The 27,862-nt window shown below is 39.5% G+C and overlaps 2 long non-coding RNA genes across 3 annotated transcripts in view; one reads left to right on the top strand and one right to left on the bottom strand.

Moving 5' to 3' along the window:
- Positions 1-27,862, bottom strand: part of LOC147359199 (uncharacterized) — a 214,661-nt gene that overhangs the window by 14,588 nt on the left and 172,211 nt on the right. The window lies entirely within an intron of this gene.
- The window catches only part of LOC147359201 (uncharacterized), a 72,279-nt gene that overhangs the window by 10,301 nt on the left and 34,116 nt on the right, over positions 1-27,862 (top strand). For both annotated transcript variants that reach the window (XR_015140622.1, XR_015140624.1), the window contains exon 2: positions 16,700-16,730. This is a non-coding gene — a long non-coding RNA (uncharacterized LOC147359201). The remainder of the gene's footprint in view (positions 1-16,699; positions 16,731-27,862) is intronic.

The following is a 27,862-nucleotide window of genomic DNA, read 5'->3' as shown; positions in this document are numbered from 1 at the left end:
ATATAATTGGGCTTAACAACTTGGCAAAATAAAAAGGATAAATTATTGATGAAGATATAATTGGTATACCCTTTCTAAGAAAAAGCTGGAAATATGTATGAAACATTTTTAAATGCACATATGTTTTAAGTGGCTTTGCCTTAAAATTTTTATCCTAAGGTTATTATTAAAATCATGGTCAAAAAGATTGATGAGCAGATACATTACTGAACCATATCTTGTTTTATCTTTTTTATTAAAAAAATTTTTTTTAAGTATAGCTGATTTACAATTTTGTATTAGTCTCTGCTGTATAGCAAACTGATTCAGTTATACATATATCCACTCTTTTTTAGGTTCTTTTCTCATACACGTCACCACAGAGTATTATAGAGTTCCCTGTGCTATACAGTAGGTCCTTATTAGTTATCTATTTTATGTATAGTAGTGTGTATGCCCAGAGAAGGCAATGGCACCCCACTCCAGTACTGTTGCCTGGAAAATCCCATGGACCGAGGAGCCTGGTGGGCTGCAGTCCATGGGGTTACTAGGAGTTGGACACGACTGAGTGACTTCGCTTTCATTTTTCACTTTCATGCATTGGAGAAGGAAATGGCAACTCACTCCAGTGTTCTTGCCTGGAGAATCCCAGGGATGGGGGAGCCTGGTGGTCTGCGGTCTATGGGGTCGCACAGAGTCAGACACGACTGAAGTGACTTAGTAGTAGCAGCAGCAGCAATGTGTATGTCGACCCCAATCTCCCAATTTATTCCTCCCCCCTCCTTCCCCTTGCTTGTTTTCTACAACTGTGACTCAATTTACGTTTCACAAATAAGTTCACTTTACCATTTTTTTAGATTCCACATATAAACAATATCATATGATATTTGTCTTTCTCTGACTTACTTCACTCAATATGACAATCTCTATGTCCATGCGTGTTGTTTCGATGGCATTATTTCATTCATTTTTTATGGCTGAGTAATATCCCATTGTGTATATATAAATACCATATCTTCTTTCTCCATTCCTCTGTCAATGGCTATTTAAGATGTGTCCATGTCGTGGCTATTCTAAATAGCGCAGCAATGAATATTGAGGTGCATGTATATTTTTGAATTATGATTTTCTCCAGATATATGCCTAGGAGTATGATTGCTGGATCATATCATAGCTCTATATTTTTAGTTTCCTAAGTAACCTCCATACTGTTCTCTACAGTGGCTATACCAATTTACATTCCCATGAACAGTGTAGGAGTAAACCATTAATTGTAATCAAATGTTGTACAGTGGGAGATTGATTAAGTAAACTGGCTACATTTATGGAATAAAATGTTATGTGGGCGTTAAAAATTAGGCTTTATTGCAAAATTCTTATTCTTTTAAGTAAAAATTGAGCAGACTATAAAGTTTTACATATGGAATAAAGATCTAACTGTACATAATTTTTATTGAATTGAAAAATTTTGTATCTCTAAAGTTTTGATTTTCAAGTGTCAAGTGTGAGTTTCGCATACTCCTCTTACTTGCAGCTGCAGCTTTTAAAAACAAGTCGATCACTTCAGACTTCAAAATGAGGCTAAATGAAATATGTCATATAACATAGTATCATAATATGCTTTTTTGAAAACAGATTATTAATGTTGCTCTAAAAATAAAAAGCTAAAATAAATTGTTCAAAGAAAAATATTTTCTATTATTGAGTGGTTAGGTATAAATTTTTTTTTCCTTTTCAAAATTCTAAGGCTAAAACATTTTGCATATTTGTTATCTTTCTACAACTAATTCACAAATTTATTAGCCAGGTCTGTAGGTGTTAATGTGTCCTAAAGGCAGGCAGACAGAAGTTGCTTTGGGTTAATACTGTGGCTCTCTTTAAAGCTGGCAAACTGCCAGCCCCATTCTAACATAACAGGTATAGTAATAAATAAATAATGGACCTTCAATAAAAATCTATTCGTTTCAACAGTTATTCAGTGAGCCTCTATTACATTCCTAACTTTGTCTCATATAGATAGGAAGAGATATAAGAATTATTGCATTCTAAATTCAAGAATTAAGATTTTTAACAAAGAATAGGAAGTGGCACAAATGAGAACAGTAGTAATATCACAGACATATGTGAAGAGATGGCATAAAGTTCAGAGGCATGACCAAAATCAGAGAAATAGTTAAAAGGGGTATCAGAAAAAGGTGATTGGAAAAGCTGATTATTGTTGGTTGGATTTAAGTGGACAGCGGGGAAGGTAAACGTACAGGACAGGGCACTGTACACCGGTAATGGGCAGGGACAGAGACAATGGAAAACGGAGGGAGAGTCACTGCTCTGACTTAGCAGGTTGCTGTCAAAAGCTCAGTGAAGATCCGGCGTTGTCAGATCTTGGATTTCCCTGCCAGTAGACAAACACTCCAATGTTCTTGCCTGGTGAATTCCAGGGACGGGGGAGCCTGGTGGGCTGCCGTCTATGGGGTGGCATAGAGTCGGACACGACTGAAGCGACTTAGCAGCAGCAGCAGCAGACAAAGGGAAGTCGTGGCCAAGATAGCAAAGCCTGTTGATTCTATTCACCCAGCCCTAGCCCACAAATGGTTCAGGTTCCAATCAGAAAAGCTGAGCTCTAGGAATATAGATATAGATATAATTTATTATAAGAATTTGACCTTATGCAATTGTCAGAGCTGGTTACATAGTCTATTTGAAGCTGTTGTTTATTAACTTGTGTCTTTTGCTGGAAGCCAAAGTCTAGAAAACAAGTGGTTAAGAAGGGAGAATGGACATGAATGGGGAACAAGGAAAAACTAGAACCTGTAACATCAAAGCAGGAGGCAGTGGTACTCATCACCGCTCACAAGGAATCCCCCCAGGAGCTTTAAAAACATTGATGTGCAGGTCCCATCCCTGGAGATCCTGATTTAATTGGTCTGTGACATGACCTGGACTTCAGGATTTTTTAAAGCTCCCCAGATTCTAGTACACAGCTAAGGTTGAGAATTCCTTGTGAGAATTTGCTTTAGTAATGGCAGTGTGATTTAAAGGCTGGGGGAAATCTCTCCCTCCTAACACATACATATGTGTCCATCACAAACCTGTCAGACTGCACAATAGTTTATCCTTAGTGGCTCATCCCATCGAAGCCTCTTCATTCCTTTTTAAAATTCATATCCTTCTGCTAAATGTGACATCTTGAACTTACAATGAGTTTATCTTACCTAGAATCATAAAAATAATTTGGAAAGAATCTCAGAGGCCTCAAGTTCAAACTAGCAAGTATTTTTACTGTGATTTTTATAGATAAGGAAGCTGAAACCCAGGGATGTCTTTCTCCAGCATTATTCTTCTCTGTAGCATTTATTTTGGTGTGGGTGTGGGGAGAGCTTTTAATTAATGTCCTCCTTACATAATATTTTTTTTTAAATAAGAGGTTTTAGACTGTACTTGTGTGACTATGTATTTTTTAAAAACCTTGTACTTTTATGTCAATCTATTTTAGGGCTTAAGATAAATTCCTCTGGGGTAAGGATCCTCATAAATGACATTTTAACCTTTAATATGCCTCATTTATCTAAATCAGCATTTCCTACTCTGTCTTCTCATCACCCTGTGATTGCTTCCTATGATCTACCTTTCTCTCTTTGTACTTTGCATCTTAATCCATAGTATCTCTACTCTGCTGGCCAAAGAGAATATATCATTGCCAAATTGGAAAGCAAAAAGATCCCCCCCTTCTATTAAAAGACATAAACAGCTGTCATATCATGTATATGTCTATTCTCAAAGACGTGTTGGACGTTTTGCTTATCTGGGAATTGTTTGAGGTTCCTCTGGGGTGAATGAATCAAACGCTATAAATTTGCAACATATTAAATCAATCAATCCCTAAAGGTAAAGTACTGGTCTAAGCTTTGACTACTCTGATTGGAGCCCACCCTTTTTCTCCCCTCTAATCAGCATAGTCCGGTCTGAATCAGCCTATCTGAACCAAACCGAGGTATTCTAGGACCAGATGCTTGTGTAATGAAAGGTATGATCTCATCAGAGACTCCATGTTCTAAGAGGCTCACACAAACAGGAGATTATAACCAATATGTTTATTACTCTTCATGACCTAAGTCCTAATTGGAATCATGCAAATCTTCTTGTCAAAATCCTATTGCTGGTTTACCTCTCCATCAGGGAGAAACAGTCATTTTTCTGTATAATAACATGAACAGATAACAAATAACTGCAAACCTTTAGATAATTTAAAAATCCTCTTAAGCCTAGTCTTTTTCTTTCTTTAATATCTAATCTGAAGCATAAGGGTGAATGCAGTGTTTGAGTATATATTGTTTAAGACATTATTTACATGAGGGATATTGATGCAGTATATTGAGCTGAGAAGATACTTATGTACTGTAAATCGCTCTAGTCATATCTGACTATTTGCAACTCCATGGACTATAGCTCTCAGCCTCCTCTGTCCATGGAATTCTCCAGGGAGAAATACTGGAGTGGATTGCCATTTCCTTCTCCAGAGGATCTTTCTTACCCAGGGATCAAACCCAGGTCTCCTCCATAGTAGGCAGATTCTCTTTACCATCCGAGCCACCAGGGAATGATACATTTTGAAACCAGAGAGAGAAAAAAATCTCTTAAGATTTTTCATAAATGTGACCAAGAGTCTCCATTGACTGACCTCATCCAATCAATTTTAAAGAATTAAATGAAAAATAAGTCTTTAATGATACCTATCCAAAAAGGACTGAAAAAAAAAAATTACTTTCACTTGGGAAACTTACTACTGTGATCTGAGGTGCTTTTTTTTTAAGGTTTAATATTTAAGAGGGCTTTGCTGATAGCTCAATTAGTAAAGAATCTGTCTGCAATGCAGGAGACCCTGGTTCAATTCCTGGGTTGGGAAAATATGATGGCGAAGGGATAGGCTACCCACTCCAGTATTCTTGGGCTTCCCTTGTGGCTCAGCTGGTAAAGAATTCACCTGCAATGCGAGAGACCTGGGTTCAATCCCTAGGTTGGGAAGATCCCCTGGAGAAGGGAAAGGCTACCCACTCCAGTATTCTGGCCTAGAGAATTCCATGGACTGTATAGTTCATGGGGTTGCAAAGAGTTGAACATGACTCAGCAACTTTCACCTTCAATATTTAAGAAGTCTCAGGAATTTTCCTTCAGAACTTTGGAATCTATTCACAGATTAATGATTTTGACCACACATTTCAATTCTCTCCTCTTCATTTTGAATCAAATAATATGAAAAAGATGTTTTAATAAAATGTGTTTTGTGGTTCACACATTTTTATAATAATCAACATAGAACCGTGTGGTAAGCATTCCTGAATTTTAGTCTTTAACTCCACCATATACTTGTTATGTGAAAATTACCTTTTTGAAGAGCTCTCATTTGTAACAACCTATTGTGTGAGAACTAAAGATAATGTATGTAAAACTCCTTGAAAACTGCCTGACAAAATAGAAGCTACTTAAGAGAAAAGAGCCCTTTTAAAACAAAACATGTTTATTCACGAGAGAGCTGCTATTTAACCAATTACCTCTTCCATCAAGTTTTATCTTCTCCGAAAGGATCAGATCAGATCAGTCGCTCAGTCGTGTCCGACTCTTTGCGACCCCATGAATCGCAGCACACCAGGCCTCCCTGTCCATCACCAACTCCCGGAGTTCACTCAGACTCACGTCCATCGAGTCAGTGATGCCGTAAGGATAGTCCTCCAAATTTTGCCACTTCTTCCTCATCCTTACAGTCTCTTCATACATTGCTATCTGATTAATGTCTTTTATCATTATAAAGATCTTTATTTTTCTCTATTTAATATTCTTACAGGATCATGATATTTAACATTAAAGGAATGTTATAGACTAGACTGGGCTTCCCTAGTAGCTTAGATGATAAAGCATCTGCCTGCAATGTAGGAGACCAGGGTTCAATCCCTGGGTTGGAAAGATCTCCTGGAGAAGGAAATGGCAACCCACTCCAGTATTCTTGCCTGGAGAATTCCATGGATAGAGGACCCTCGCAGGCTACAGTCCATGGGGTCACAAAGAGTCAGACACAACTGAGTGACTAACACACAACACACACAATAAACTAGCCTATTGCTGTAGATAAAGTTAATATTGTATGCTTGTGAATTTGTGCACATTTTGTTATAAATCGTATTTATCAGTCACTCTCCATTTTACCCCCACTTTACCACCCCAAGTGGTTAATCTAATTTCTGTCTCAATAGATTTGCCTGTTTTAGACATTTCATGTAAATGGAATCATATATCATATTAGACATACATAGACACACATCATAAGGGCTTCTCAGATGGCGCTAGTGGTAAAGAACCTGCTTGCCAATGCAGGAGACATAAGAGACGGCAGGATCGATCCCTGGGTCAGGAAGATGCCCTGGAGAAGGGCATGGCAACCCATGACAATATTCTTGCCTAGAAAATCCCATGGACAGGGGGGCCTGACAGGCTATGGTCCATAGGGCGGCAAAGAGTCAGACACAACTAAAGTGACTTAGCATAGCACACAGATCACATTTTTTTTATCATTTATTAGATGAGTCATTTGAGCTGTTTCTACTTTGGGGGCTGTTATGAATATTGCTACTATGGATATTTATGTAGAAGTTTTTGTGAGGACTTTTGAACTGTGGTCTTGCTTTTGAACTGTGGTGTTGGAGAAGACTCTTGAGAGTCCCTTGGACTGCAAGGACATCCAACCAGTCCATCCTAAAGGAAATCAGTCCTGAATATTCATTGGAAGGACTGATGCTGAAGCTGAAACTCCAATAATTTGGCTACCTGATGCAAAGAACTGACTCATTTGAAAAATGCTGGGAAAGACTGAAGGCAGGAAGAGAAGGGGAAGACAGATGATGAGACAGTTGGATGGCATCGTCAACTCAATGGACATGAGTTTGAGTAAACTCTGCGAGTTGGCAATGGACAGGGAGGGCTGTTGTGCTGCAGTCCATGGGGTTGCAAAGAGTTGGACATGACTGAGCGACTGAACTGACTTGTGGGGACATATGTTTTCGTTTCTCTTAAATTTTCCTCCAGAAGTGGAATTGCTGGGTAGTGGTGCTAGTGGTAAAGAACCTGCCTGCCAATGTAGGAGACAGAAGAGACATGGGTTCAATCTCTGGGTTGGGAAGATCCCCTGGAGGAGGGCATGGAAACCCACTCCTGTATTCTTGCCTGGAGAATCCCATGGAAGGGTAGCCTAGCAGGCTACAGTCTATAGGGTCTCACAGAGTCAGACGCGACTGAAGCAACTTAGCATGCACATGGTAACTCTATGTTTAATCTGTTGAAGAACCACCAGATGATTTTCCATCATCTTACATGCCCACTGGCAATGGATGAGTGTTCTCATTTCTCCACATCCTCTTAATCATATGTTATTTTGTGACTTTTTAATTAAATCTATAGGGCTTCCCTTTTGGCTCAGCTGGTAAAGAATCCACCTGCAATACAGGAGACCTGGATTCGATCCCTGGGTTGGGAGGATTCCCTGGAGAAGGGAAAGGTTACCCACTCCAGTATTCTAGCCTGGAGAATTCCATGGATTCTCCATAGGGTCGCAAAGAGTTGGACAGGACTGAGTGACTTTCACTTAATTAAATCTATCCTAGTGGGTATGAACTACTGTCTCATTGAGATTTTGACTGTACTGTATCCTACATTTTCCTGATGAATGATGTTGAACATCCTTTTATGTGCTTATTGGCTATTTGCATTTCTTCTTTGGGGGAAATGTCTATTGAATTTCTTTGCCCATTTTTGATTGGGTTGTCATTTATTATTTAGTTGAGAGAGTTCTTTATGTATTCTAAATACAAATTATCTCCCAGTGCAATATTTTTTTGCACCATATGGGTTGTCTTTTCATATAATGATTATACTCAAAACACAAAACATTTAACTTTTGATGGAGTCCAACTTATTTAATTTTTGCTTGTGTTGCATGCAGTTCTGTTGTTATATCTAAGATGGCTTTGCCTAACCCAAATACCAAAAATTTATTCATATTTAGTTCCTTTACTGATATTTTCAGTATTTTTTAGTTATTTCTCAGTGGTTTTTTTAGTACTTATCATATACACCTAAACTTATCAGGATCTACTTCAGATTTATATTAACTTTATTTAAATTAGATACAGAATTTATAACTCTTATATAAGGCTTCTCCCCTTCCCCTTTTTGTGCCATAATTCCCATATATCTTACATCTATGTATGTTGCAATTCAGCAATACATTTTTATATTTATTACCTAATGTTATTTTCTGTACTCTAAGGAAGCAAGCTGAGAGAAGAGCTAGTATGTATTCATATAGTTTGCTACAGTAATTTTCTTAATATTTCTTTATTTCTTTCTATGGATTCCAGTTACACTCTGTTGTTTTTTTATTACAGTTGTTTCCTTACTATAATATAGCTTTGTTCTTACCCAATTTCTGTATGCTCTTATCATCAAATATATTACATCTCCATAATTATAGGATGACATAATTATATACATTTTGTTTTATGTGATTGCTTTTAGATTAGTTAAAAGAAGGAGAGACAATACATAAGTTTTACTGTATTTTATAACTATCTACATAATCACCATTATTGGAACTGTTTTTCTTTTTTCAGGTGAATTAAATTACTTGCTGTCTGGCATCACTTACTTTTAGCTTGAAGTACTTCCTTTAGTATTTCTTGCAAGACAGGTCTGTTAGCAATAACTTTTCTAGGTTTTGTTTGTCTTGAAATGTCTTTACTTTGCCCTCATATTTTATAGATAGTTTTTCTGGATGTAAGATTCTTACAGGCTTTTTATTTTTTTAGCAATTTTAATATCATCCTACTTCTTCTGGCCTCCATTATTTTTAATGAGAAGTCATTTGTTAGTATTATTGTTCTCTTGTTTGTGATGAGTTCTTTTTATCTTAGCTTTCAAGATTTTCTCTTCATATTTGGCTTTTATTGTTTTCTATATGATACGTCTCTGGGTGGATCTTTTTCTGTTTACCTTATTGAGAATTCTTAAATGTCTAGATACATTTTTTTTCCATCAAATTTGGGTAATTTTATTAAAAAAAAAAAAACTTTCCTTTTTCCTCTCCTTTTGATGCACCTGCTACATGCATGATAGCAAGTTTAGTGATGTCCTACATTTCTCTGAGGCTCTGTTGATTTTTCCTTCATCACTTTTTCTCTGTTCTTCAGATCACATAACCTCTATCTATTTATCATCAAGTTTACTAGTTCTTCTTTTGCCAGTTCAGATTTACTATGAGCCCCTCATGAGTTTTTCACTCCAGCTATTATAATAGTATACCTTTCAGCTCTAAAATTTCCACTGATTCTTCAAAGAAATTTTAATCTCTTTATTGATATTTTCTATCTTATAAGATACTGTCATATTGTTTTCTTTACTTCTCTAATCATGATTCCCCTTAGTTCTTGAACATGTTTATAGTAGCTGTTTTGTACTTTTTTTCTGTTAAGTCTGGCACGCAGGTCTTCTCACATTGCCTTCTAATATTTTTCCCTCTATATGAGAAATGCTCTCCTCTTTCTTTGCATGTTTCATAGTTTTTGCTGAAAACTGACCGTTTTAGAGTCTATATTTTAATGGTTCTGGATATGGTCACCCCAACGTGTCCACCTCTGCCCCTGGGCTTGTTGTTATGGGAAGAAGGGAAGCAGGAATCTTGTGTTCTGGGTTATATTGACTCAGAGTAGAGCTTCTATCACATTGAGCTGGGGAAGAGGAGGGAGGGTGCAGGTCATGCTCTCACTGTTATTTAAGAGATATTCTTGAATAAATGATTGTGTGCATGTGATTGGGGGTAAGGAGGGGGGCTTCCCTGATGGCTCAGATGGTAAAGAATCTGCCCACAGTGTGGGAGATGTGAGTTCAATTCCTGGGTCAGGAAGATCCTCTGGAGAAGGGAATGGCAACCCGCTCCAGTATTCTAGCCTGGAGAATCCCATGAACAGAGGAGCCTGGCAGCCTACAGTTCATGGGGTGTGTTTTTGATTAGCTGTATGCCCCTAGGAAAATTTACAGAGATTTTGAATGAATGCTTTTTTAAAAATAATTTTTATCAGTTATGGTTGTTTTGCTGGCAAGCAGGTCTACAGAGCTCTACTCCAAGTATGGAGTTGGGGCCTTAATCCAACTCAGCATAGCTCACTTTTGTTGGCACTTTGCACTCAGAGAGTTGACTCTCTGGGAAGTTTTATATGTTTTATTAACTTAATATTCTAAGATAATTCTATATATTACTTAATATTTTAATATTCTAAAGATGTATAAGTAATATATTTCTTTCATTTACTGAACACATACTGCTAAGCATTTTATATATACCATCTTGACACTCATACTTGTATGAGATAGAGGCTCTTAACACCATCCCATGTTTTACAAATAATAAGAATGAGATTCACTCAGAAAGAAATAATCCTCAATGCCATAAAACTAGTTAGGAATGGAGCCAAGATGATCACAAATCTGTCAGGTTTTAATGAATGTGGTCATGCAGAATTTTTTCTGCTTTTATTGCTGTTTCTTTTTTAAGATATATTTCTAGAAGTAAAATTACTAAACCAAAGGAGATGAATATTTAAATTTTCTTGGTAAGAATTAGCAAACTGATTTCTAGAAAATCATCTTTTATTATTTTTTTTTTTCTGTGCTGGGGGCTAGAATATCCCTTTCATTTTTTCACCAGAAATAGAATTATATGATCATTTTCACTTGTATTATGTTGTTACTGATGTTGAAAGTGTTTCCATTCTCTCAATATAAATTACTTATTCATAAGTTGAGACTCTTGAAGCTTTTCTTACTATTTTTATGAGCCTTTTACATAAACTAATATAGATAAGAGTGTTCGATATTTGCTACAAATACTTTTGCTTAACTTGTTTTTCACTGTTTTGTTTTGATTGAATACATTTTTTATTATCTTAACAATTTGTGTGTAGTCCAGGTTGTTAAGGAAATCATCTACTTAATTTCTTGAGGTGAGAAAAAAGAGGCCCAGAAGCAGTTATCCTAGAGATCAAAATTCTGAAAACTACTATCAGTCACCTTTGGTTCACGGGGGACTTCCTGGGAGTGACTCTCCTCACAGTGGTTGCAAGAGCATTGCCTCCTCTGTGAGGCATGTCTTCTAAAGGGTCTGGCATGCTGGAACACCTCACCAAACTACTTTTTTCTGGTAAACTCCCTATCAAGGAGCTATGCTCAAGATTCCCATTCCAGTGGACTGGGCAGAAGGTCAACTCTCTCCGCATTTGTTTTAATTCAGACACTTTAGGAGCTATGATATTCTATATTATAGACTTTAACCTTCCTTCATCTAGGAGGCACATCTTTCAACTTAGTTGACAGGTTAGCTGGGAGACACAAGCAAAGTAAGGTGAGCTGAAGCATATTTCTCAATTTTAATTCTCTCTCATTTACTTGTTTGAATGACAACACCTCAGTTCATATTGAGTAAGTTTATAATAACGAATCTGAAATTCTCTAATTTCAAAATTCTCCAAGCAAGGCTTTAATAGTATGTAAACTGAGAACTTCCAAATGTTCAAGCTGGAATTAGAAAAGGCATACGAACCAGACGGCAAACTGCCAACATCTGTTGTATCATAGAAAAAGCAAGAGAGTTCCAGAAAAACATCTACTTCTGTTTCATTGCCTGTGCTAAAACCCTTGACTATGTGGATCACAACAAACTATGGAAAATTCTTCAAGAGATGGAAATACCACACTACTTACCTGCCTCCTGAGAAATCTATGTGCAGGTCAAGAAGCAACAGTTAGAACTGGACATGAAACAACAGACTGTTTCCAAATAGGGAAAGGAGTACGTCAAGGCTGTATATTGTCACCCTGCTTATTTAACTTATAAATAAGCACATCATATGAAATGCCAGGCTGGATGAAGCAAAAGCTGGAATTTAGACTGCTGGGAGAAATATCAATAACCTCAGATATGCAGATGATACCACCTTATGGCAGAAAGTGAAGAATTAAAGAGCCTCTTGATGAAAGTGAAAGAGGAGAGTGAAAAAGTTGGCTTAAAACTCAATATTCAAAAAATGAAGATCATGCATCCGGTCCCATCACTTCATGGCAAATAGATGGAGAAACAATGGAAACAGTGACAGACCTTATTTTCTTAGGCTCCAAAATCACTGCAGATGCTGACTACATCATGAAATTAAAAGACTCTTGCTCCTTGGAAGAAAAGCTGTGACCAACCTAGAAAGCATATTAAAAAGCAGAAACATTACTTTGCCAACAAAGGTCCATCTAGTCAAAGCTATGGTTTTTCTAACAGTCATGTATGGATGTGAGAGTTAGACGATAAAGAAAGCTAAGCACTCAAGAATTGATGCTTTTGAACTGGAGAAGGCTCTTAAGAGTCCCTTGGACTGCAAGGAGATCAAACCAGTCCATCCTAAAGGAAATCAGTCCTGAATATTCATTGGAAGGACTGAAGCTGAAGCTTAAGCTCCAATAGTTTGGCCACTTGATGAAACGAACTGACTCATTGGAAAAGACCCTGATGCTGGGCAAGATTGAAGGCAGGAGGAGAAGGGCATGACAGAGGATGAGATGGTTGCATGGCATCACTGACTCGATGGACATGAGTTTGAGCAGGCTCTGGGAGATGGTGATGGACAGAGAAGCCTGGTGTGCTGCAGTCCATGGGGTGGCAAAGAGTTGGACATGGCTGAGCAACTGAACTGAATCTCCTGAATATTCCTTAGTAAGAGGATACCTCCACAGGGCTTCTACAACACATATTTCATTACCAGTTAAGGATCTTAATTCTTAAGTCTTTATTAGATGACATCTTCATCTAGACATATGCCTGCTATATGTGTCTCCATTTCTTTCCTTCAAGAGGGCAGCCATATTTAGTTAGTCTCTCAAGTGGTCATCTGTCTGTACATAATGACTATGTTCTAGGACAGCAATATAGACGGATAACCACCAATGATCACTACCATCCCCTCCCCAAATTCAAACTAGTAGGCACATACTCTGCAAGCTACCTGTTTCTTATCATTACTAGTGACAAACATGATTTTATTCTTTCCTAAAACAATCTGGCTAGTTGTGGTATTAATAGAAAATATTGATCCAAATAACTAGCAGTCCAGTTCATTTGGGAGAAGAATCAACTTCTATGAGAGAATAGTTTTACTCCTGTGGTATGAAATAATATATAATCATATTAATTTAGTCCAGAAATAAGTTGAAATTATGTGTTCCCCCCCAATTCTCCCTAAATATACATCATGGACTATAATAACTTGCAGTTTTCCTCTGCCATGAAAGCAAAACTTTCTAACTGAAAACTTTAGAATCATATAACCTATATTTTATTGGCAGGGGCAGGGGATGTCTTAAATTTGAAAATTCCAAACTGGCATTTTCTCCAGAATGAAGAGAGGGCTCCCTTTTCAGATGTGACCTTATCCTGAACTTCTTTGAAATAGCACAGTCAATTGTACTGTGAATGTATTTGACCTCATCAGTTTACTGAAATTTGAAGCCATATCTATATGGAGATATGGAGAGATATGTATCTATTATATACATTCAGATATATATCAGTAATTATTGGGGAAATGATAGTCCAAAGCTTCAGATATTCAAAACCTCTTCCTACAAAAACATGAATAATTGTTATTACTGATTGAAAATGCTCTACCTGTTATTATCAAGTCATGTGTGGGTCTTCTGTTCATAAGCAAAAACATTGGAAGATTAAAAATAAAGCCCATAATAACTAATGTTAAAGTCCCTAGAAGCGCACTGTTAGCCTTTATCCATTTTGGATACAGAAAAGAAAGTCAATTACCAATTTTATTTTAGGTAATTGCTATGGCCACAGTTACCAGGAGAAACAGAAATTCTTCAAAAGCAAACTCACAATAAAGACAGTGTTTTTTCCTTCAGTGAATTCCACAGATACGTTTTTGTCAATGGTCTCAACCAGCAGCTGTGCAATTTGCCATAGTCTGCCAACACATCCTTGCCAGAGCCAGTCTCAATTGCTCAAAGAGGAAAAAAAAAATAGAAATTTCTTCTGAACAAGAATATGAACCAGCAGGTCCCAACCTAGTGGAGAATGTTTGATGATCTCAACCTTTAAAGGGTCTAATTTTTTTTACGAAAGTGGTTTCATAAACTTTTAATATACATTTATCATTCATTTTGCTAGTGATATTTTAAAATAACTATTATACCAGTTTAGTCTATAAATCCAACTTTTGACAAGACAGAGAAGAAACAAGACCCTCTAACGGGAAAACATGTCCATCTTTGGTTGTGAATGCTCATACGCATCATCCTATAGAGAATACCTTTTAGCAAGCACACTTGGCCCAAACATCTGTGCTCGATTTTGTTTTCCTGAACAAATCAATCCATTCAGGGACTATAAAACAAGAATTCATTTAAAAATGTATGTAAGAAAGACACATTTCTCTTTTTAAAAGCTCATTCATCCATGATGAAGCTATTAAAAGAAGGTTCAAGTTAGCAATAAAGAACAAGGGGTAATTGTGTGAATATCTGTGGTGGGAAGTTCCAGGCGAGGGATGGTGGGGTTAGAATGATGGAGACCCGGTGACCAGACAGACCACAAAGATGTCCTCTGGGGGGCTTATATTAAAATAAACAAAGAGAAGGCGATCTACACAGATGTGCCAAAGATTCATGGTAAACAGCTGGCAAACATTCCAGTTAGTGAGAAAAGCATGGTGCTGGGGTTAAGAGACCTGGCTGAACACAGGTTGGCAGTGAACACAAGCAAGCAGCAAGCAACACACAGAAGCTGAGGAAGAAAAACAAAGTCAGAATCTGGGAAGTGGTGTGTACCAGGGGAGATGTGTTCAGGAGTAAATCTCTGACACCTGAAAGGGCCCTGCCTCTAGAGAAACTGCATGCACGCATGCTAAGTCACTTCAGTCGTGTCCGACTCTTTGCAACCCTATGGACTGTGGCTGGCCAGGCTCCTCTGTCCATAGGATTCTCCAGGCAAAAATATTGGAGTGGGTTGCCATACCCTTCTCCAGGGAATCTTCCCAGCCCAAGGATTAAACTCACATCTCTTTATGTCGCTGCATTGACAAGTGGGTTCTTTACCACTAGTGCCACCTGGGAAGCCCAGAGAGCTTATGGCAACCGGAAGACTCACAAACCAAGAGTAAAGCACATGTGACTCTGCTTCTGAAGTTAAAGGGCTTTAAAAGGATTCTCAGAAATAGAAGGGGCATGTCTCCCTTGGCAATCCATGGCAGAACTTGCGTAGGGTAAGGACTGCTGTTGCTAAGTCACTTCAATCGTGTCCAACTCTGTGTGACCCCATAGATGGCAGCCCACCATTCCTTCCCCAATGCATTAAAGTGAAAGGTGAAAATGAAGTCGCTCAGTCGTATCCAACTCGTAGCAACCCCATGGACTGCAGCCTACCAGGCTCCTCCGTCCATCCTCCGTCCATGGGATTTTCCAGGATTTTCCAGTGGGGTGCCATTGCCTTCTCCGGGGTAAGGACTAGCTAGCCATTATCAAATTACACAGTTGTATACACCCCTTCTGCAGAAGGCAATAGCACCCCACTCCAGTACTCTTGCCTGGAAAATCCCATGGATGGAAGAGCCTGGTAGGCTGCAGTCCATGGGGTCGCTAAGAGTTGGACACGAGTGAGCAACTTCCCTTTCACTTTTCACTTTCATGCATTGGAGAAGGAAATGGTAACCCACTCCAGTGTTCTTGCCTGGAGAATCCCAGGGACAGCAGAGTCTGGTGGGCTGCCGTCTATGGGGTCACACAGAGTCGAACACAAGTGAAGTGACTTAGCAGCAGCAGCAGCAGCAGACATTAAATGTCTAAAGAGTAGGAGGAAAGGGATTTCTTGGCTGAGGGAAAGATACTCTATTTTACCATCATTGGGATAGTACCTCTGAAGGAGCAGCATCCATTTCCGTCTGAAACTGGATGGGCTTTAGAACCAACTGACCTGTGAATGATTTGATGCTTACAAATTAAAAAATAATAATAGAACCACCACATTTAAATTCTTAAAGAATGAGACTAAATCAGCAATATAAAATGAGAAATTAAAGCAGAGACATTACTTTGCCAACAAAGGTCCATCTAGTCAAGGTTATGGTTTTTCCAGTGGTCATGTATGGATGTGAGAGTTGGACTGTGAAGAAAGCTGAGCACCGAAGAATTGATGCTTTTAAACTGTGGTGTTGGAGAAGACTCTTGAGAGTCCCTTGGACTGCAAGGAGATCCAACCAGTCCATTCTGAAGGAGATCGGCCCTGGGATTTCTTTGGAAGGAATGATGCTAAGGCTGAAACTCCAGTACTTTGGCCACCTCATGCAAAGAGTTGACTCATTGGAAAAGACTCTGATGCTGGGAGGGATTGGGGGCAGGAGGAGAAGGGGACCACAGAGGATGAGATAGCTGGATGGCATCACTGACTCAATGGACGTGAGTCTGAGTGAACTCCAGGAGTTGGTGATGGACAGGGAGGCCTGGCGTGCTGCGATTCATGGAGTCGCAAGGAGTCAGACACGACTGAGCAACTGAACTGAACTGAACTGAAATAGCAATTCCATGGATATAGTCATTTCCATGTGACCTAACATGTTTCTCTTACTTTTCCCAGGTACCAACAGAAAGAAATGGGAGGAACAAAGGTAAGATGTTCCAAATGGTCTTCTCTCAAGTTCTCCAACCTATCACTGGTGTTTAAGGAAGGTAGGGTCCTCTCAATTCCTCCAGAAGAGTGTCATCACCCCTGTGCAGACCATCTTACATGTGGTCCAGGGGTGAGGACTCTCAGCCTCTTCTAATTTCTTCTTGTTTGTTTCCTTCTTCTGGCTGATGAGCCCTGAAGCAGCAGCTCTCTTGTGTGCTCACTCCTGCTCAGGGTTGCCAGAGGCCAATGGGCACCAGGGGAAGGCTGTGCCAGCCTGTAGTATTGGTCTTCAGGTCATTAATTTCTTAAGCTTGAGGGCTCTACTAACTGCTCCCTAAGAGTGGCTTCTGTCACTCTAGAACCTTCTGGCACTATTTCTCATCATTGCAAGAAGTTGTTGAAAGTTACTGGTCTCATTGTTTCAAGGAGATTACTCTGACAAATAAACTGGGTTTTATTCACTCATTTCTGTAAGGCTTCTCACATGAGGATTAGGGCACAAGTCCTTTGGCATGCTGGTGGTAAGACGAGCCCACATGATATGCATTAAATATCATCAATGTGCTCTTTCTTCTGCCTTTCTGAGTACAAGATATTCACCCCTGTTTCCCCAAAGCATCCATTAGCCTCATGGGACATTTGGATGCTTTAAAGAAAAAGAGCAAGTTAATACTTGGCCTCAGAAATCAAAACAGACAGACTATTGTTCTGAGACTAGAATTTTCAGGTTCCACTGAGCCTTTGTTGTCCTTTGAGGTTATGAAAATACACTCAAGGGACTCGCTGTGCTATGGAGGTGTGCTCCATCTGTGTCAAGTGAATGTGAAGAGGAGACATGATTTGGGGGAAACAAAAGCAATGCCCAACCTCTTCAGGCCTAGGAAATGTCTGGGAAGGAGAAGAGAACAGTGAGAGAGGGCGACAGAAGGCGTCTTCTGAGGCCCCCTCCACAGTGAAGAGGAGAGAACTTTTCAGAGAGGTGAGGGCAACGGGGAAGGCAGGGAAGGGCTCTGCCCACCCCACACTGAGAGCTCCAGAAAGATGTCACCTTGGAAACATCACCACACTGGCAGGTGGCTGCAGCAATTTGGCAAGGTTACGTGGTCAGGCAGAGGGAGGCCTGGAAGGTGAACTCTGTGGGGTCACTCGGGGTTGTGAAGCAACTGAGACTGTAGCAGGGGAGCTTGTCACACTGATTTGATTGCACGGGTTACTGAGCAGCCTGCAAGGCTCAAGGCTGACTGCGTTAGACCCTGCAACATCTCTACCCAAGCAGGAGCCAACATCAGGCTCATTTGCCAGGGAGGCCTGCTGAGCCCTGACCATGCTGGCAAAGACCCGCTCGTGAATCTGGCCTGCTGCACACTTCAGCTGCAGATGACAAGAGGAGCAGCAGACCAGCTGGGTGAGAGGCATTGTCCAAGAGCCTGCAAGTCAGACAGCGTGGAGCCTGAGGGCCCAGCCCTTCCCATTGACTTGAGGCTATGTGCTTGGCACCCCTTTCTCCATATGCTCAGATACTAATTTAGGGAGAGAAAGAGTAACTATTGATACCATGTGGCTTATTCTTACTGGTTTTGGAAGTTTTATTGTGGTTTTTTTTTTTTTTTTTTTTTTTTTGAAAGATGGTAAATAGAATGAGCACCTTAATGTCAAAGATCATGTTTTTTTTTCACCTTTACATCTCTCCTAGTACCTGACCATGACTCTGCAGGTCAAAGAAGCCCAAAAAACAAACAAACAAAAAACTTATAAATGAGAGATTAGTAAATAGGTGTTTTTAGATTTCAGTGGTTCACAATATCCTAGAAAGTAGCTCAGAGTATCTTCAAGCATAACCCTGTTTCCGCACTTCCCTAACTCAGTGCTCCAGAGACATAAATCACCTTGAGTAAGAAGAAACCACATCTGTAAGACTGGGCTTCCAAACTTTAAGAATTTTTCTGTTTTCCAGTCGTTTTTATGTTAGAAGGAGGCAGTCACATCTAGTTTGTGAAACCCTGGCTACAAGAGATTTTCAGTCAACACACAAAGGTTCACAGAGGCTGTCCCTTCCAAGAATAATCTCCCAGGGCCCCACTCAACAATAAATATTGCCCAACTTCCCTGTGCAGAAGTCAGCTTAAGGCCGCAGACACTAAGGAAATTGCCTCTATGTCCAGCCGGCTGACTTGGCAGACCGAGAGCCCACGTGCAGAGAGGGCCTGTTTCTTCTTGCTTTCCTCGTGCTTTTCCTGCTCTCCCAGCAGTAAGCCATGGCGAGTTACGGAAAAGCCTGGGAAGACTCTCTTTTTCCGCAGACCCACTAATTTTTTTTTTTTTAATTTTTATTTAATTAGTATACATGTGTTCCCCATCCTGAACCCTCCTCCCTCCTCCCTCCCCATACCATCCCTCTGGGTCGTCCCAGTGCACCAGCCCCAAGCATCCAGCATCGTGCATTGAACCTGGACTGGCATCTCGTTTCATACATGACATTTCACATGTTTCAATGCCATTCTCCCAAATCTTCCCACCCTCTCCCTCTCCCACAGAGTCCATAAGACTGTTCTATACATCAGTGTCTCTTTTGCTGTCTCGTATACAGGGTTATCGTTACCATCTTTCTAAATTCCATATATATGCGTTAGTATACTGTATTGGTGTTTTTCCTTCTGGCTTACTTCACTCTGTATAATAGGCTCCAGTTTCATCCACCTCATTAGAACTGATTCAAATGTATTCTACTAATTATGAAGAACCAAAGTCTTTGCTTGAACTGTCAGGGCAGTCATGATGCTGACCTCTGCACACACTGCAAACATGGAACTTCTGTAAACCTCACTCTAAAAACGGTCTTGGGAGAGAGGCCTGGGTCTCCACTCACTCTGTTTCAGTTTAGCGCTCCTTCTCCAAGGAACAATAAAATAGCAGCCATTTTATCATCCATTGCCCTTGTCACCCAGTAGAATCCGAAGGAATGTTCTCCTTATAGTGTCGTAGAAAGAGCAACAAAATAACCCATTTGTTATCGTAAAAGGACAGACTTCACTTGTGATTCCAGTATGAATAAAGTCACTGGGTTTCCTGCATGCTATGCTATGCTATGCTATGCTAAGTCACTTCAGTCGTGTCTGACTCTGTGTGACCCCATAGGTGGCAGCCCACCAGGCTCCGCCGTCCCTGGGATTCTCCAGGCAAGAACACAGGAGTGGGTTGCCATTTCCTTCTCCAATGCATGAAAGGGAAAAGAGAAAGTGAAGTCGCTCAGTCATGTCTGACTCTTATCGACCCCATGGACTGCAGCCTACCAGGCTCCTCCGTCCATGGGATTTTCCAGGCAAGAGTACTGGAGTGGGGTGCCATTGCCCTCTCCAGGTTTCCTGCATAACCTGGACCAAATCCCTTTAATTTTCTGGGTCTGAATTTCTATTCTGAAAAAAAAAAAGGGGGGAGGGGGGCGGGGCCAGGGGAGACTTTGTTATGTTTGAAATTCTGTCATACAGCATAGTTTTAAAAGTATTAATGGGATATAAATCTTGACACTTTGGCCTGAGTTATACTTTTTTTCCAGAATATCTTAGGTGATATTCTAAATTCTGTTTCTTGAATTGATTAGCTTAAATTATTCTATATACAAAGAACTTTCCTTCACAAGCTATTTGGATACCTTAAGATAAAATTAACACAGGAAGCATAGGATAAATATTTCTTTCCCATTATAATACATTGCCTTATCAAAGCCAGAAGAGCTATGATTTATGCCTGGAGTTATTCATTTGTGATTTTCTCTTTGGAAGTCTGAGTAGCTATCTCTCCTAGGTAACTGTGTTTTTATGCTAAAGGAAACAGCTGGTAGTATCAGCTGAAATCAAGTATTTGCTGGAACATGCCTTGGTCCATTTACTAATTTCTGAATTTTTTTTTTAAAGATGCTAAGAGTCGGACACGACTGAGCGACTTCACTTTCACTTTCACTTTATTAATCAAAAGGCTCTCATACTATATAATCTTCATTCCTGGCCATAAAAGTATATATAAATAACCTAGGTAATTTCAATAAGAGAAATGACATATTTGTTAATGAAGAAATAGCAATGTCAGTGAGATATTGAGATGCCACCTCAAAAACTGACTGGTGTTAAGAAATGCCGTGAAAAAGAGCTTTGCCATACACATTCAGAAGTATATGCACAAAGTGATCAAACACAGTTGTTCCACAATTTGCACTGAGTGTACAAAATGTATATTGATGTTTTCTGAAACTGTATCATAGAGGTAGGACATATTTTTAGATATTTTAACAAAAGCATGCTATTTACATTTTTGGAAATATTAGCTTCTTATGTACTCTAGATTCTGCTCTACTAACAATAATTACTTGAATTTACTGAGTTCTCAAGAATATCGATTGGCAATATTCTACACCTACACTTGGGTTAAACAAGTGCAAATATCTAACAGATCAACAAAGAATATGACATGTGGAACTATTATTTTTCCAGTTACAGGTGATTATGTTCAGAAAAGAATGCAATAATTCCTTTAATGTTCACTCTACTTAAATGTCCATTTTTTCACCTTTGTCTCTTGCCAGAAGCACAATAATTATTCCAGACCTGGGCTATGTAATAAACGTCTGGGAATAGTTTACTTGCTTGAGCTGTTTCTCATACTAAGACATAGACCATGTGATATTCTGCCATCTGGGGCCTATATATGTAACTTCTAGTTCTCCACCAGAGTTACTCACATGTTCTGAAATACAGTAATGCAAATAATAAGATGTCATTTCACCTTTGGCTCAACCTGTAATTCAAAAAGCCTAAGGAGGCCAATTAAACTGCTCATTTAAAGTAGAATTGAAAAAAATGTTATGTTGGAAAATAATGCAGAGAGTCCATTTGTATTTTAAGTTTCTAAAACTATTACCAAAATATTAGGAGTTTACAGCTTGATGGTAATCCTATGACAAAAACGAAATAGAAGAAGGGGATTTAGGAATCAAATGATCACATTTTAACATGTAACCAGGGAGGGTGATGAAAGCATATTAAGAATTTAAAAAAAAAAAGTCAAATGCTAACAGATGTGGAATATTACACAAAGCACTAACCCAGTAGGTATCCATGTAGAAAAGAATCATGGGAATGAAAAACTAAAAGGCGTTAGCATTCAGAGGTTGCTTTAAGTCTGTTTCCAAGTATACTGAGCTTTGCTGAATTTGCTGAGAAATTTGCATTGTCCTGCCTGACCTAATGCATGGTAAATAAGTCTTGATGTAGAGATAAGTGCTCGGCCCTGTGGGTGGAAGTATGGACTGGAAATAACAGGGGAGACATTCCAAGTGCTGGAGCATGCATCACTGTATACATTATATTACACAGTGGATGCTTGAAAATAAGAAGGTTGATTCTTCCGGATGCTTCTCTGTGGGTAGCAGTCCTCAGAATGGACTTCCTAGAGTTTCTCCCCTGACGCTCACCCCAGGTCCAGGCTGAACATGCCTGTACAGAATCTAACAAGCAGGTGATTTCCTTGGACTTTTCACCTGGTTTTTCCAGTTAGTCAGCAGAGCTCTCACAATTTTGTCCTCACAGAGTCTGCCTCTGTTCTTCCAGAAGTTGCTGTGACCCACAGGGATGTCAGGTGATCTGCCCCAGCCTCACTCGCCAGCTCAGTCACGGGCACGCTATTATCCTCCAGCTACTGTGAATTTCTGCCAGTCTCTTCCCTGCTCCCTGCCTTTCCCTCTGCCTGAAATGTTTCTTCCCTGGGTTCTTTGTGGGTTTGAGTTGATTTCGTTCTTCAGATCTCAGCTTAAATACAAGTCTTCAGAGAAAGTTCTCCTGAACCCTCAGTAGAAAGGACCCATCTCTGTTATTAATAGTGTTACTTCCCTGATGGTGGCTTGGTTTACTTGTTGGCTGTTGGGTTTCCTCACTGAAATGCAAAGTGGGCAGGGAAATGTTCTGTCTTACTTATTATAGCATCCTTAATGCCTAGTCCTGCACAAACCCAAAGTAATGTTAAATAAGTGAATGAAGAGAGGAATAAAAGGTTTTGTAGTGAAATGGAAAGATGAAAGGAGTTGAGAAACATGTGGACCCAGTGAAGGAGAGGAGAGAGTTAGGAGGAGAGCTTGTATATTTCCTGTGGGTCATTTTAAAAATTCTTCATTTTCCCCCAAGCCTAAATGGCAAGGTAAAGGTGTCTACTGGCATATCCTGGGATTCTTTGGGAATGTAATTATGGAATTTGACCTTAGAAAGAAAGCAAAACTCAGAGGGGCACATTCAAAAGAACACAAAAGCAAGAGTCTTCAAATATTCAGTAGGAGCCTCTCTATTCACTCATAGACTGGTTACCTTAACCACCTACCCTGTTTCCAAAGTAGGAAATTCAGCTCAAAGATTAAAGCTTAAACATCTTAAGGATGCTAAATGATTAATGCAAATGGCAAATGAACATGTGTACACCCATGGCGGATTCATGTTGATGTATGGCAAAACCAATACAATATTGTAAAGTAAAAAAAAAAAAAAAAAAAAAATTAGAACGAGGTTAGAAGGAAGGAAAAAGCAAAAAGTAAAAAAAGAAAAAGAATGTTTATTGTATCCATATTATTAAGCCTTTGGGAACAGGGTAAGATTAGAGATGTCTATGTGAGAAAGTGAGTAAGAGTGAGCCAGGGCCAAAATGTAGCTGAGGATACCCCCGTGGCGTTGTGTACTCAGATCCCCTCTGTTGCAGAACACCCCCCACCACCCTGTCGGTTGATTCAGGAGTTCAGTGACCTTCAGCTGAGCTGAAGTCGGTTTCTTTTTAACACAAAGTACCAGGAGAAAGGATGTTTCCACTGCCAGTGCAGACAGAGCAGCTTTCTCCTGATGTCTATTAAGTGGAACTTGAACTGTAAAACAACAGCCGCAAGAAGAGAGTAGGCAACTTAAACGTTTTCCCATAAGTACAGGGCTCTCGCTTGTGCGGGCCAAGGGCTCCATGTCAGTCTGCATCGAGCAGCTTGCTGAAACCCGCCGAGCTGACAGCTGCGGCTGGCCTGGAGCCCACCATGGACCTGAGGAGAATCATACTCCCCTGCTTCATGTGGGGCTTTAAATAACGCTGAATCATCACTTTGGAGTTACAGAATGTGTCAGCCCAGGGAGGGCTGAGGTCATTGCTTGAGATCTTCTTGGGCTGGACGGGAATAGAGGCCTTCAGAAGATATGTGAAGCAAGCCACACACTGTATGACTTCAGTTCACCAACTTGAATTATCTTCCTATTTTCTATGCAGAAGATGGATAGTGGGATTTTCCAAAATTATTTTTGCTTTTTCTGATGATTTCAGAAAGTTTAACTTTCTGAAATAACTTTCCAGACCTTGTAAAATATGTCTAAAATAATGCTTTCTGAAGAGATCCTAGAGGTCTCCTAGAACCAGCGTTTCTGTGGTCCTGAATATCTCAGGGCATACAGGGCTCAAGGGTAATTAGCAAGAACCTTCTATTCTCTTCCCTTGTGCTCCAAGGTGGGGGCAGAATTTCAAGAAATAGATTCAACATGTATTTTCACAAATGAGATTTGGCAACCAGAAAAAGATGAGGCCGTAGCTTTTTAGAATACCCAAATAGTGTAATTACAAAGATTTTCTGGGATGTAACTCCCAGAGATGCATCTTCCCCTTTGACAAAGTGTGAAACACATATGGGCTTCTCTGGTGGCTCAGAATGTAAAGAATATGCCTGCAATACAGGAGACTTGGGGTTGACCCTTGGCTCAGGAAGATCTCCTGGAGAAGGGAATGGCAACTCACTCCAATGTTCTTGCCTGTAGAATTCCATGGACAGGAGCCTGGTGGGCTACAGTCCATGGGGTCAGAAAGACTCAGACGTGACTGAGTCAGTAACATTTTCACTTAAGCATATATAATAATTCGCTATACATAAAGACTCTGTGTCATCAGAAACGACTTAGGAAGCGGTGGGAGGTTGTATGTGGCAGTATATTAAACACTTCTCAAATACATAAACAGCTGGGTCTTTTTTCATATGCAAGTAATTTAAGTTTTCTGTTAGTCATCTCATGAAATGCAGAAGAAAATGGAAATTACAGAAGTGACACGAAACACTTTATGGATACATCTAAGAGACTGGATTGCATTCTAATGATGTGTATTTTGTTATAGACTGGTTCTTTGAAAACTGGCAAACTATATCTGTTTTTAACAGAGATACAAATGGACCAGAATGATACAGTCTCTTTCTATTTCTTTTTATCATTCATTTATTAAGTATCTGTTGGCCTCTGCTTTATGCCAGGATGTCTGCTAAGGACTAGATGTATAAAAGTCAAGAGAAGACAAACAAAATCCGTGCCTTCCTGCAGTTCAGTATTAGAGGAAGCAGGCTAATTTGCATATTTAATTATGTAACTATGCCTATGAAAGTGCCCCCTAAAAGAAATGAATGGCACTAAAGGAACTTGTTACACGATGTCATGACTTCATCCAGGAGGTCAAATGAGGGTTCTCTAATGTAATATTAGTCTGAGTTTGAAGGATACATAGTATTAGATAAAGAAGAAGAGAATTTCAGGCAAAGCAAAAGCATGTGCCAAAGACTTAGGATGGGAAGAAGCTTAGCAAATTTAATAACTGAAAGAGAGGCAAATGGGCTGGAGCATCAATAATCAGGAGAGTGACAGGAGGTGAAGGTACTAATGTAAGCAGGATCTTGCTGATTGTGAAAAATTTGGGACTTTTATCTTAGTTAATGAAAAGCTTTTGATGTATTTGATACATTGGAATGCTATGATCAGAAATGCATTTTTAAAAATCCATGTATTTTCTATTAAAAAAAAAATTGAAGGGATCAAGGATGTATGTAGAGCAATGCATTCAGCATTCTCTCTCAGAAGAGAGAATAGTCGCATGAACTTGGGTGGTAGTAGCAATGGAAATGAGGTGGCTCTGTATTAAAATGAAGAATAGTTGATACCTGGCACATTGTGGACCTCAGTAATATTTGTTGAAAAACTGATTAGTTTTACATTTAGGAAGAGAAAAGAATCAAGTGTACCACTTATATTGCTTCAGTTGAGAATGTATTATACGTAAAGCTGATTTCTAAAGTGTTGTTCACTGCTATGTCCTGAGTCGCTCAATCGTGTCCAACTCTTTGCATCCCCATGGACCGTAGCCCTCCAGGCTCCTTTGTCCTTCTCTAGGCAAGAATACTGGAGTGGGTTGTCATGCCTTCCTCCAAATTGTTCACAGAGCCAGGAGCATTAGCAACACTGGAGAGCTTGCTACAACTAGGCTCTCCAGCCCACCCAGATCTACTACTGGGGCTGCTAATGAGATCCCCAGGAGATCTGTATGCACCTTGAATTTTGAACTTTGTATGTGACACTGTATGTCCAATGTATGTGACACTGGAGCTGAAACATACATAATCTTAAAAGAGCAGGTTACAATCAAAACCAAAAGAAAAAGTACAGGAACATATTTAAATTATGCATGAATAAAATAGTAAGCACCTATTCAAGATGGGCTTGAGTACATAATTAGGTGAGACTTGTTATGGAAACTCTTCATTTTAGTAAACAAAATTTCAAATTCCCAAGCATTATGATAAGACAGTGCTGGCGATGACTATTTCTCTGCCTATATAACAATAACAAATAATAACTAGGGACTTCCCTGGTGGTCCGGTGGTTAGGGCTTCACCTTCCAGTGCAGGGGCGTGTAGGTTAGATCCTTGGTTGGGGACCTAAGATCCCACATGCCTCTTGGCCAAAAGAACAAAACATAAAATAGAAACAATGTTGTATGTAACAAATTCAGCAAAGACTTAAAAAAAAAAAAGTATACATCAGAAAAATCTTAAAAAAATAATAGCCATAATAGAAATAGTAGTTATGACAATAATTAAGACTTGCATTGTATAGTTACTCAGTTCTTGCTTTTATATGCTTTTGCTGTTAGAGAAATTTAAGTTAAAGGGAGAACCCTTAACAGTATGGGGAGAAATGGCCTCGTATGTTATGGTGTGCACAGGAAAATACTGAAATTCTTCTCTACTACCATGTATTTTGACAGGGGTTCATTTTTCTGAAAAGCGAAGGAAATGGCAGCCCACTCCAGTATTCTTGTCTGGAGAATCCCATGGACAGAGGAGCCAGGTGGGCTATAGTCCATGGGGTCGCAAAGAGTCGGACACGACTGAAATAACTTAGCAATAGCAGCAAGATCTGTACTACAGCTCTACATAATAACTTCATAAAATCTGTATGCCCTGTGTACATAAAAAAGTCATATTAGTTATTTCTATAGAGTAAACACAGAAATACCAAAATACAGAGAAGAACTGGGTTTGATGTACCATTACGAATCCTAATAAAAAGAAAATGCCAAAAATTGTTCTAAGCCACATTCTAATTGGAAGTACGATGCAACCAAGTTTACAAGGCTGCTTACCATTAAGTACTAGAGCAGTCCCATATACCCCAAAAGCACAGAGGGCAGGGGCGGGAAACCACAGTATCTCATGTAGCCTTCATATATTGCCAAAAACAGACAAGGTTCAGTTGTGCTCAGTGGCTCCTGAGGTTACAGAACATCATTCTTTTCTCAAGTTCCAGCTGGCAGTGACTTTCCCATCCTCTCATCTACTCCCTTGTGTTTATTTTATATTCATGAGCAGGACAGCAGAGTTACCGAATCGGCCTGTGCAATCTTGCAATTATTGTTTTGAGAAGAATGCACATGACAATTAGAGCAACAATTGAATAATTCAAAGCAGTCATTTAGTATTAATATCATGTGTGCATAACTTGATGAGGGGACAGAGAGGAGGCACAAGAATGTTACAAGGCTGAAAAATCTGACCTTCAGGAAAGAAGGAAAAAAAGTGGCTTGTTTGACCTTGGAAACAGGAAACTAGGGAGAAATTAGAAGCCTAAGAATATATGAGACAGGCTGTAAAGGGAGAGGTTCTGTGACCTGTCAAGAGGGCAACAAAGGAACACGGTGGAAATGAGCTCTAACGATCGTAACAGAAGCTGAGGATAAACCTTCAAGGGATTAGAGGGCCCTAGGGTTGCGGTGGATAGCACATGGCTTTGGACTCTGATATTCCTGGATTTA

The sequence above is a fragment of the Bos grunniens genome, chromosome 14, assembly GCF_055505025.1.
Source record: "Bos grunniens cultivar Pamir isolate PY7600 chromosome 14, Bosgru_T2T1.0, whole genome shotgun sequence".
Classification (NCBI taxonomy): Eukaryota; Metazoa; Chordata; class Mammalia; order Artiodactyla; family Bovidae; genus Bos; species Bos grunniens.
The sequence above is the reverse complement of the archived record's forward strand: the minus strand, read 5'-3'. Positions and strand labels throughout refer to the sequence as shown.